At 46.0% G+C, this 10845-nt stretch overlaps 1 long non-coding RNA gene across 1 annotated transcript; it reads left to right on the top strand.

Annotated features, from left to right (window-relative positions):
- Positions 1-1574: 1574 nt before the first annotated feature.
- Positions 1575-4196, top strand: LOC118355207 (uncharacterized). Its single transcript, XR_004817223.1, has 2 exons — positions 1575-1679; positions 1805-4196. It is a non-coding gene; the product is annotated as an uncharacterized LOC118355207 (long non-coding RNA).
- The last annotated feature ends 6649 nt before the right edge of the window (positions 4197-10845 follow it).

Genomic DNA, 10845 nt, shown 5'->3' on the forward strand with positions numbered 1-10845 from the left:
GCTCCAGAAGGGACCCGGCATTTTAATTTCCAGATTCCCAATCTCTTTTTAAAACTGCCTAAAACAAGGGCGGGAGGTTGTAATTTGCTCCTATGCACCGTCACAATTTTTTTAGACTGGTTTTCCAACTAAAGGGAGGAATGGATGGTAAAATGTTTTTCTCTTCAGTTAACTTTAAAACAAAACAAAACTGTTTATCCCGCAGAGTTTGTTCAGACAGAAAGGCAGGGATGCCAGACTGACCCATCCAGTTTACCATTTTCCCAATGCATTGGATTTGGCCCTGGGGAAAACATCCCCGGGCAGGAGCGGCACATTTTCAAAGCCACCCCCTGAGGGACCCCAGGTCCCGCGCTCCGGGTTTCCTTTGAGCACTGCAGCTGGTCTAGGTAGGGGGACTCAGTGGGAAAAAGTGCTCCCTAAACTAGGGAGGAACCCTAGAGCTGGAGAAGTCCCTTTCTCTTAGAAGTTCTATTTTCTTCATGGGTCTTCCCCCACTCCCCCTTTCTTTTTTCCTTTCCTTTTCCTTCTGCCGGTCTCCTTTTTGGTGAGTTTGCTAATCTGAAACGAAATTATTTCTCTCCCGACTATCTAGACTCAGGGAGTGGCCCCTTCGGAGTGAGCCTTCCGTCCTCGAGCCGCCCTCCTCGTCCTCCGAGAGCTGCTGGCTCTGGGACGCGACCTGTCCCCAGGGCTGATTCATTTGGGTCGCGCCACACTACTATTCGCGGTTCAAATCCAGCCAGAATAAAGCAGCCAATTGGGCAGGGGGCGGAGGCTTTGTTGCCAAAAGCGAAGGGATGTTTGGGGACCCGGTCGCGCCCTGCTTCCAGAGGAGCTTCAAGACCCGGGCGGAGACCCGCGGAACGACACGCCTTTACCCCTGCAAGCTGAAGCCCATCGTGTTGTCAGTTCACAAAGCTCCTCGCTGCTCCAGCGACGTTTCAGAAAGGAACAGTACAATTTCTGACTTAAAAACATGGTTTCCCATTGAGAGCGTTTGAAAAGCCAGATCTCTGGGGCCTTCTCGTCTATACCGGATTCCTCCCAGTCCCTGGGATGCTTGTGCCGAAGGACAAGGGTCACCCCGGCCCACCCCCGCCCCCACCCCCGCCCCAGCCATCCTCCCGGCCCAATAATCGGGTCGGGGCGGCCTGTCTCGCGACTCAGCGGCTGTCAATCCGATGCAGGCGCGTCCAGAGAGTTCTGATCCCGTTTGAGGGGGGGATGGGGGGGGGAAACGGGTTGTTTGGGGGTTGTTGGTTTTTTTTTTTTTTTTTTGCGTTTTTTTGTTTTGTTTTGTTTTTAATTCTGGAAACCCCGAAAGTACTGTTTAGACATGTCAGGTGGTGGCGGCGGGAGCGCGAAGAGTCGGCAGCGGAGGGAACGGGTGGCCCCCACCTCCTGGCGTGGCTCCCCGCCCCCTCCGCCCGCCGCGGGTCACTCGGGGCGAGGAACTCGCAGCGCGGACGCCGGGCCGGGGGGGCCCCCCGCAGCCCCGCAGCCCCGGGCGCCCCCCGCAGCCCCGCAGCCCCGGGCGCCCCCGCGCGCCCCCGGCGGCCGCCTGCCCGGCGCGGAGGTGGGCCGGCGGCGGCGGCGGCGGCGGCGCGCGAGGTCACCGCGGTGGCATTCCTCCCCGCGCGCTGTTTACGTGACTTAATGTGCTGCCTGCGCCGCGGGTAAGTCAGCGCCGCGATAAGGGGCGGCCGGAGGAGGGTCGCCGCGAAGCCGCACGCTGGGCGCCTCCTCGCCCTCCCCTGGTCCATTAACCTTTTTACTTTCTTCTTCCCTCTCTCTTTTAAAGCTTGTTATCTAGGCCACCCATGACCGACGAAAGAGCCTGCCTCCCTGCTTCTCCCAAGGCCGCTTTAAACCAAATAAATTTAGCTATTAAGGGCCAAGATGCCTGGCAAAAGATCGAAAGGTGTCTATCCGCGATCGCTTAGAGAAGCGAAGGAGAAGCCCGTGGCTCTCTGATCCCGATAAAGACATTCCGCCCGGCGCCGGCCGCCCTCCCCCGGCCTGGTGCGTCCCGACAGCCTGGCATCTCCGCGCCGCGGGCCAGACCTCCACCGGCCCGGCGCGACCTGTGGCTGCTGCACCGGGAACGTGGAGGTGCCCAGGCCTCGGGGTCCCCCGGAGCCGTGGCACTCCGGGCTCCAGGGGCCTGGGCTCCCAAAGCAGAGCCCCTGCGCTTGGCAGGAAATCTAAACCCAGCTCAGGAGGGCCTGAGTTACTATCCCGTTTTGATTATTTTCTGATGCTGAATAATAATACTCCGGTCACCCCACCCCTGCCTTCCCACTCTCCCCCGACCCCCTGCGGTTTTGCCTAGGGTCGGAGTTCCTCCAAATCTCTGGTCCCAGGGAGCAGAACTTTTGAGTCCCCGGCCTCCTCCGCCGGCCGCCGGTCAGAACCTGGTGGGTGGAACTGGGCATCCAAAGGAGACTGAGGCCGATGGGGAGGGTGGGGACTGCCAGCACGCAGGTGGGAGGCAGAGGTCCCATGATTCAGTCATCGCCAGGTTGGGTTTGGTTATGAAGTGTGATATTTATTGTCATTATTAATTACTGCTGGCATCACTACACAAAGCCTAGGGCTGCCAGCTGGGTGGAGGCCCTGCCCGGAGAGTGCTCCCTTCCCTCTCACTAAAGGTGAAGCAGGCAATATCCACTTTCCTGACCCAGGACTGGGAACTGGTCTTGGGGAGCCAGGTGCCATGTTTTTTGGGGGGGTTCTGCAAGTCATTTCTTTTCCCCCCTGTAGAGGTAGCTTTCCCCACTCTAGGCTCACCTAAGCCTTTTCTACCTCTTTGCAGTATGGGTGGATAAGAACCTTGGGGTGGCAGATTAGAGAGACTGCATTGGCTTCCCTGCAGTGGGGATTCTTTCCGTATCTTATGCTGCCCCCCATGTTCTATGGTGAAGTTGGAGACTGGACTCTGAATTCCAAAGGGCAAACCAACATCTTCGGTTTCGTCACCTCATGCTGGGCCCCGGATGTTAAAGAAGCCTCTCTTTTCTCATGGCCCCACTCCAAATAAGGTGAACTCCAAACCCTTCCACCTTATCTAATCCTTCCCCCTCACCCAGCCTCCAGGGATAGGGAAAATCAGGGCATCAGAAGGAAAGGGATCATTTCTGCTCCCCAAAAGGTGGAAGAGATACATAAATTTCCAACACACTAGACAGACAGGATCTGGGCTTCCCCTGGGGTTTGCTGGTATCACTAGATGTGCAGACAATGCCAGTTCTAGGGTCAGAGTCCAGATGCCACTGCCACAGAGCTGGTCTCAGCTCAGAGACCTTTCTGTTTTACTTTTCTTGGGCCAGGTGGAGGTGGAGGGGGGAGTGCTAAGGGGAAGCAGAAAAGGAGGTGATAAGCTTTTAGAGATCTGCTAAGTAACTCATGCTCCTTTAAGTCAATTAAAGAGGGGAAAGTGCCCCCTCAAATAAAAAACTACTGCATTTGCCACCCAGAATTACAACCTCTGCACTCAGTCATGTTGAAAATATGCAGAGAATCAGAACCAAGAGTTGTCTGCCCATATGCAGCCCTCCAGTTTCCTGCACTTGCCCAATAGCACTGCGTATATACTCCACAAAGAAGAAGGGTTAGCAACTAATTTTGAAGTGTTTACAGTCTAGAAGGTTGGCGCTTCTGTAGAGCCGGTTAGGCAAAGTACCACAGACAGCTTCGAAGATGGAGAGGGATGCTTGATCCTTTCTCTGCAAATGTGCCCAGGCTCACATTGTCCTCTAGCCTTCACAGTGAGTTTGTAAAGAAGGGAGTCATTCTGGTCCACGGACTGAAGGAATTACCTCTGTTGGAATCCTGACGCCACCACTTTCTAACTGTGTGACCAGGGCAAATTGCCTCACCCTCTCTGTGCCTCGGTTTTCTCATCTGTGACATGGGGATGATAAAAGTACCTCCCCCTTTCAGGATTGTTAAGGGGATTGAATGATTTCTTATAGGTAGAGTGCTAAGAGTACCTGGCACATAGCAAGCACTCCGTAAGTGTGAACTATTATTACCGATAACTGTACTGTAATAGACTTGCATGTACCACAACAAATTTCAATTTCTTGTGTGACCCAGCTGTTCCCCAGAGCTAAATAATTTGCAGGAAAGAACATTTTTGCGCACCAACTTGAAGTCCTGCCATTCATTAAAGGTCTCAGGCTTTTTCTACATACCAGCAGTGAGGATTTTATTTATTGCATTATGATAGGAAGGAATGGGGTGAGACACTTATAGATCCTTTCCTTGCTCTTGGTTCCTTTGAAGAAGAAACATTCCTTGTAGTTCTCCCTTACAAATGCCAGCAGCAGACTCCAACATCTTCTACAGGACAGAGATAGTAAACTCATCCCCTGAGATGAGTTTACTCATCCCCTGAGAAAAGTATCCCAGTCCACAACAGTACCCCCTGCCTAGGAATTTCTTTCTGGTAACAGATGGGAGTGAGTTAAAAGATGAGGCCATGAAGGCGGGCAACTGTGGACTGGCATTAGATAGAAGGGGTGGGAGGCGCTAATTAAATTGATCTGATCATCTGATACTACTCTCAGGCTTTGTACCTTTCAGTTTGGTATCACTGTATTCAGGAGGCTTATTCTACTTTAGTTACATTTTGTTAAGGAGTAGAAAAATAAAGATCACTGAGAAACTATGGAACACATAGCTGATAGAGGAAAATCCAGGCCATTCCAGCCATTTTTCAACTGATTTTCCTTCTGAGTTTGGTTTTTCTTTTCTTTTCCGTATACAGCCCCATCTTCCAAAACAAGATCTAAACTTCAATAATGAAAACGTAAAGAAAGAAATCCGGGGGACAAAACAAAGAATACTGTTCTTTAGATAAAATGACAGGGAAAGAGATTTGTTTTTCAGAAGACACAGTCTGGAGGGAACATAAAAGTCTTCTCCTGCCTGCAGGTTTTCACCAGGGTTTGTGCCCAGAGCCTGTTTTTCTCTTGTCTCTGACAGTCCTGATCTTCTCTACGTTTGATTTACTGAGTGCTGTCATTTCTCTGCTCTTTACTTTCACAATCACACATTCAAACCTGATAAAGTTCAAGACCCTGAATACTTGAAGCTTTCCCAGATTTACAGTCCTCCTGCCGCCCCCACCCCGGCCAGCAGCCCTAAGGCTGATTGAATCCTCATGGATGGAAGCCTTGGGGGATCAGCAGAGAGCCAGCCGGTCCGAGAGGGTTGGGTCCGTGGGGACAATGGCCCCCTTGCCAGCTCTGTTAGCCAAAGCAAACCTTGGTCTCTTCCTTCCCCTAGAAAATGATTGTCAACATCCTCTCATTGTAGTTTCAACTTCCAGTTTATAACCTGCCCACGGGCAGGTACAGGAACTATAACTTGGAAAATTTTAAATTGGTGAGAATTAAGTGTAAAATCATGGTCGGCTTGTGTTGGTGCCTGACTTGCCTGGATCTACTAAACAGCTCTGTGATCGAAGGCAAGCCACTTAACCCCTTAGTGCCTCAGTTGCTACATCCATAAAATGCTAGAAATATTACTTTCTATAAACATTAATCACAAACTAATGACTTGGGCCCTCCTCCCTGCATGTAGCTCTGTCGGGGCCCCAGGAAGACTGCTAGCACATATCTGATCTGGCTCTTTTGGATTGTGTCAGGTTAAATACAAACCTACAAGTTAATCTAAATACTATACCAATGGGCTAAACAAAAGGAATGATTCATCTCCAAAGACTAAACGGTTAACTTAGGCTCAAGTTTGCAAATCACTGAAATGTCTTTGGATGAAAGATGCTATCTAAATAACCTATTTTTTATCTATAATTATATAATAAGTAAACTTAAATCACAGGACACTGATAAAAAGCAACCACTGATGATGAATATTTTATTTCCAATATGGTTACTATATAGGGACTTTACATTTACTAAATATTTTTACATGATTTAGCATTTTCATTTATCTTCAGCTCTCAGAATATTCAGAGTAAGGTAAACATTTTAGGCAACAGTGGTTTAAGTAGGTCTTTAAAAAAAATCATTGTTCCAAATCCATGAACTAAAAAAGGTGTGATTCCCTTTTAAAAAAGTCATATTCTAGGGGAGCCTGAGTGGCTCAGTTGGTTAAGGGTCTGCCTTCAGCTCAGGTCATGATCCCAGGGTCCTGAGATGGAGCCCCAAATCTGGGGGACCCTGCTCAGCGGAGAGCCTGCTTCTCTGCCTTTTTCCTGCTTTTGCTCTCTCTCTCTCTCTGTCAAATAAATAAATTTTAAGAAGCTCATATTCTAGAGAAAGCTAAACTCTTGTAATATCTAAAGGGAAAATTGTACTCACTGGTTAGGGAAGCAAGCAGAATTGTTCCCTACCTTCTTTAGAAGGTTCTTTTGTTATTCCCCCATTCTATCCAGTCAGGAGGCACCCATTAGAATATATTACAACGTTGCTTTTTCTGGACCATAATAATATTCACCTCTACTGAGGTGAATAAAAATAGCAGCTTGACTTAATGGATATCAAATAACGTTTTCTGGCTACTCCTAAACCAGATTACTGCTCTGTTTATAATACCACAAATTAAAGGCATGCAATTATCCAACAAAAACAGTGTGAATATTACACCATTTTTAAAGACTGACTACCACATAGCTGGTGCCCAGCTGACTCCAGCCAAAAACCACAGTGTAGATCCACAAATAAAGCTGTCAACCTTTGCATTTCAAAGGCATCTTTCTGTAAAGAGCTCAGCATGCTCTGGGCCAAAGTGAAAAGCCTTGGTAAGTAAGGAAAAAGAGCCTACCCAGTGGTTGAGCGGTTGAGCTGGTGGACCTGAGGCAGACTGTACCCACACTTTAGTGCTGTGGCTGGACTCAGCACCCGTGTGGAGGCTGAGAGCATGGATTTCTGGGTTCAAATCCCAGCTCTTCAGCTAGCTCCCTGGTTGTGTGTCCGTAAGGATGTTTTAAAGATCTCTACTTCCCACTTTTCTTATCTGTAAAAAGGGGGCAACTATAAGAGTAACCAACCACTCCAAAGAATTGTGACAACTCAACTAAGTAAGTTGATTTTTATAAAATGCTTAGAAGAGTACCTGGCTCCATGTGCAGATTTGAATTGTTTGATAAATAAGTACAAATGCAAATTTCTAGTTCAAGCCACCCCTTAAGGGAAAGAGACATGAGGGGGAAGAGAGAGTATCAAGCACTCAAAAAGTTAAGGAGAAAGGCAATCAAAGGCATAAAGAAAACTAAAGATACAGAGAAAAGGCTTTGAGAATATCCGACATTTCCTATTGGGGATCATTTAAGATCATAAACTCACCCTTTTAATATGGCACCTTCCGGTGTGCTGTCCTCACAGTGACAAATGTGCCAACAATTTGACCTGTGAATGGAGTCCTAGGATTTTTTTTAAGGTTTTATGCATGTATGTACGTATGTATTTATTTATTTGAAAGAAAGTGCATGGGATGAGGGCAGAGGGAAAGGACACGCAGACTCCGCTTTGAGCATGGAGCCTCACATGGAGCTCTATCCCACGACCCTGAAATCATGACCTGAGCTGAAATCAACAGTCAGATACTCAACCAACTGCACCACCGAGGTGCCTAGTCCTGGGCTTTTGCCCACCATAGCATGTTTACATCAGAGGCAAAACTGAAAGTTTCAGAGGCAATGAAACTCTTCCAGGTTGCAAATATTTTAATGTCTAACGAGTGTAAAAGAGTCTTCTTTCTGACAGAGCCAATAACCTTTTTCCCTTGGAGAAGCACTGCATGATGGCTAAAATGTGGCCTGGGGTTTCTGTACCTGCTTTGTCCTCATGAGCTCTCCCAGACTGTGTCCACAGTCACAACTGGTGTGTTTCTAATGATTGAAAAACCCACCCCCAAACCAGCAAAGACCATCACAATATGTCTGTACCACAGAGGAGCCCTCTTCTTCCTCCACCCACCCAACCACACTCTCATGATTATGGCTGCCACCTTTATGCCTAGGCAACATTATGGTCATTGTGACACATAGTGAATCACAGGTGGCTTGTTTTGCATCCCTGTGCTCCTCTAGTCTGTAAGACCTGAAGGGCACAGATCTTGTCTCATTCATTTTTGTCTCCCCATTAACACACTGTGTCTAGCACAAAGCACTCACTAAATACTCATTGAATAAACAGTTGAGTGTGACAATATTGAAAATTTCAGATGCAGTGCTCCAAACCAAAGCATAAAATCCAGCATTATCAACACCACATCATTTCACAGTAAAAACAATGATCTCTTTATATCATTTCCTAAAATTCATTTTTTTCTTCTACTAAATAGACTCCTCAGCCAGAGTATTTGAACATCAACTTTTGCAGGGGAATTTATATTGAATAAAGCTGATTATCAAATGATATCTATGAGTCATTTTCTGACTCAATAATCTTAATACAAACAAATCATGACTGTAGCTTGTGGAAATGTGTACTATTTAAAGAAGCTATTATGAGGCTATTATTGCAGCTGAAGCTTTGTCTTGGTTTTTATGGACTGCATACTTTCACATTATTCTACAACCCCTCAACTTCAGAATACTCTCCACATAATTCCCCCCTAATTCAGCCACTTAAGAATATTATATTGTCTGTATTCAGAATTCTGTATTAGCCAATAATTTATGAAGCCAATTGGAAAGAGCACTTTAAGAGAATTAATGGCTAATTGTTCAAATCAGGAAGAATTTAGTAAACATCAGCAATATCTCCAGCACCATGAACATGAAGCAAAGATGTCACTTCCTTTTTCCATGCTGGCTGCATGCTCCTCTTTTGTTTCCAGCATGTCGATATTAAAGGAACAGATTTCAGTCTTAAGAGCAATGCCTTTTGCCATTAGGTATAACACAAAGGAACAGATTTATGACTAACTGGTGCACACCAAAAATAGAATAGGATAAGTTCACACCAAAAAGTGGAGAAGAGTACAAGAGGCACTTCTGAAGGGCTTGTTCAAGTACAATGTCAAGTCCTTTCATTTTTTGCTAAATTCAGTTTAAGAGTACAGTCATTGTTCAGGGTAGTCAAAATTTCTTTTCATTGGAGGGGATGTGCCTAGTGTGAGGCCTGGTGTCCTGTTGGAAGAAAACCAGCTATCATTCACACCAAGGGTCCTCCCTTCCCAGAAGCCCTCAAATACATGGGAAATGGGGCACCTGATAAAGAAATTAAAGTCAAACACATTCTCACAGAACACCAAAAAAGGTGGAGGGTGGAGTATCTTACAAGAATGCTATAGATAAGGTCCTGCCGTACAGATTCCTTTTTTAAGGAATTGTCACCATAAAATATCCTACCTAATTAGCTGTACCCCAAATAGATTCATTGCCCACATCAGTTCAACTGCACTTCTTTCGTTCCACAACATCAAGAACCAACATCAGTATCACATTTTCTGTTACTCGCTTCATCTCTCCACTGATACAGGGACTGTGGGCTGGAGACAAGGATGAAGCAAAAGAAGAACTGTCTCTCACTTCCTCCCTCTATGCACCAACTTAGGGGTTCACTGAAGAGGCACTATTTCTGGACATAATCTAAGTACATCATTTAGGCAAGAGAAGTAGCATATAAAATCAGCCATTCTCTTGCTTACAGAGCAACTGTCAGGCTATAGAACAGGGATCCTGGTGAGACTTCTGTGTAGGAGATCATACAATGGGGAACCAAAGGGCAAAGAATGGGAATAATGTGGGGGAAAAGGAGCTATACCAATCCATACCCTCTGAGACTTGCGGAGAATGAGATCTATTGACTTCCTGTGAATGAAGATATAGGGAAAGCTCAAGGCAGCAGCTTGAAATAGATCAAATCATCTTTGACCTTTCCTAACTAGTACTGTGTAATCAATAGGGACTCTCATCAGGCTACCCCACAGTCAAGCTTTGTGTCTTCTTCTCTCTCCCACCAACTCACCCCCAAACAAGTGGCCTTCGAGCTGATCTAAGCTATTGTGGTACTGGAAGTCAATGAGCTGATCACCAGCCCATCCAACGTAACATATTATTGTTTTACTGGGGACTTGTAGTAGAAGTTCTTTGAAGAGTGATTGGTAGAATTTCCAAATTCTTGGCGGTCTTGTGAAGGAGAGTTGGGGGAGGAATTACTAAATGTTACTAAGTAAATTAGTAACATTTATTTTCTACAAGGTAAGCCATCACCTACCACACCTATAGGTAAAGTAGTTTTCGCCTAATCACAATTCCAGGCATAGATCTGTTTGTTTCAAGGCATCCTCTGTGCTTACTTGGTTTTCAATCTATTATTACTTAAGTGTTTAAGGAAAAGTATTTTGAATCATTGTATTTTGGGATTGAAACCATCTAAAGATGGGATACCTGGGTGGCTCAGCGGTTAAGTGTCTGCCTTCTGCTCAGGACATAATCCTGGAGTCCTGGGATCGAGTCCCACATCCAACTCCCTGCATGGAACCTGCTTCTCCCTCTGCCTGTGTCTCTGCCTCTCTCTCTATGTGTCTCTCATGAATAAATAAATAAAATCTTTTTTTAAAAAAAGAACGACATTAAAAAAGAAAAACCATCTAAAGATGGCAAATATCTCTACTCTTAGAAAAGGATCCCTGCTTTGACAAATCCATGGGTTGAGAAGGAGGAAATTACTATTTGCTTTTGCTTAGAAATGTGAGCCTATTTGGATCTCTAAAGTTTCCATAAAACTGGCAAATCAAAAAATGATTTTGCTATGGGAAATAAGGTATTCTATGTACAAATATTTAAAGGCAAGAGGTGAGCAGTATGCTAGAATTTCAAAAATGACTAAAATAATGATGGCAAATCTTCAACTGGTGTGAAAA

This window comes from Canis lupus, chromosome 7, assembly GCF_003254725.2.
Source record: "Canis lupus dingo isolate Sandy chromosome 7, ASM325472v2, whole genome shotgun sequence".
Taxonomy (NCBI): Eukaryota; Metazoa; Chordata; class Mammalia; order Carnivora; family Canidae; genus Canis; species Canis lupus.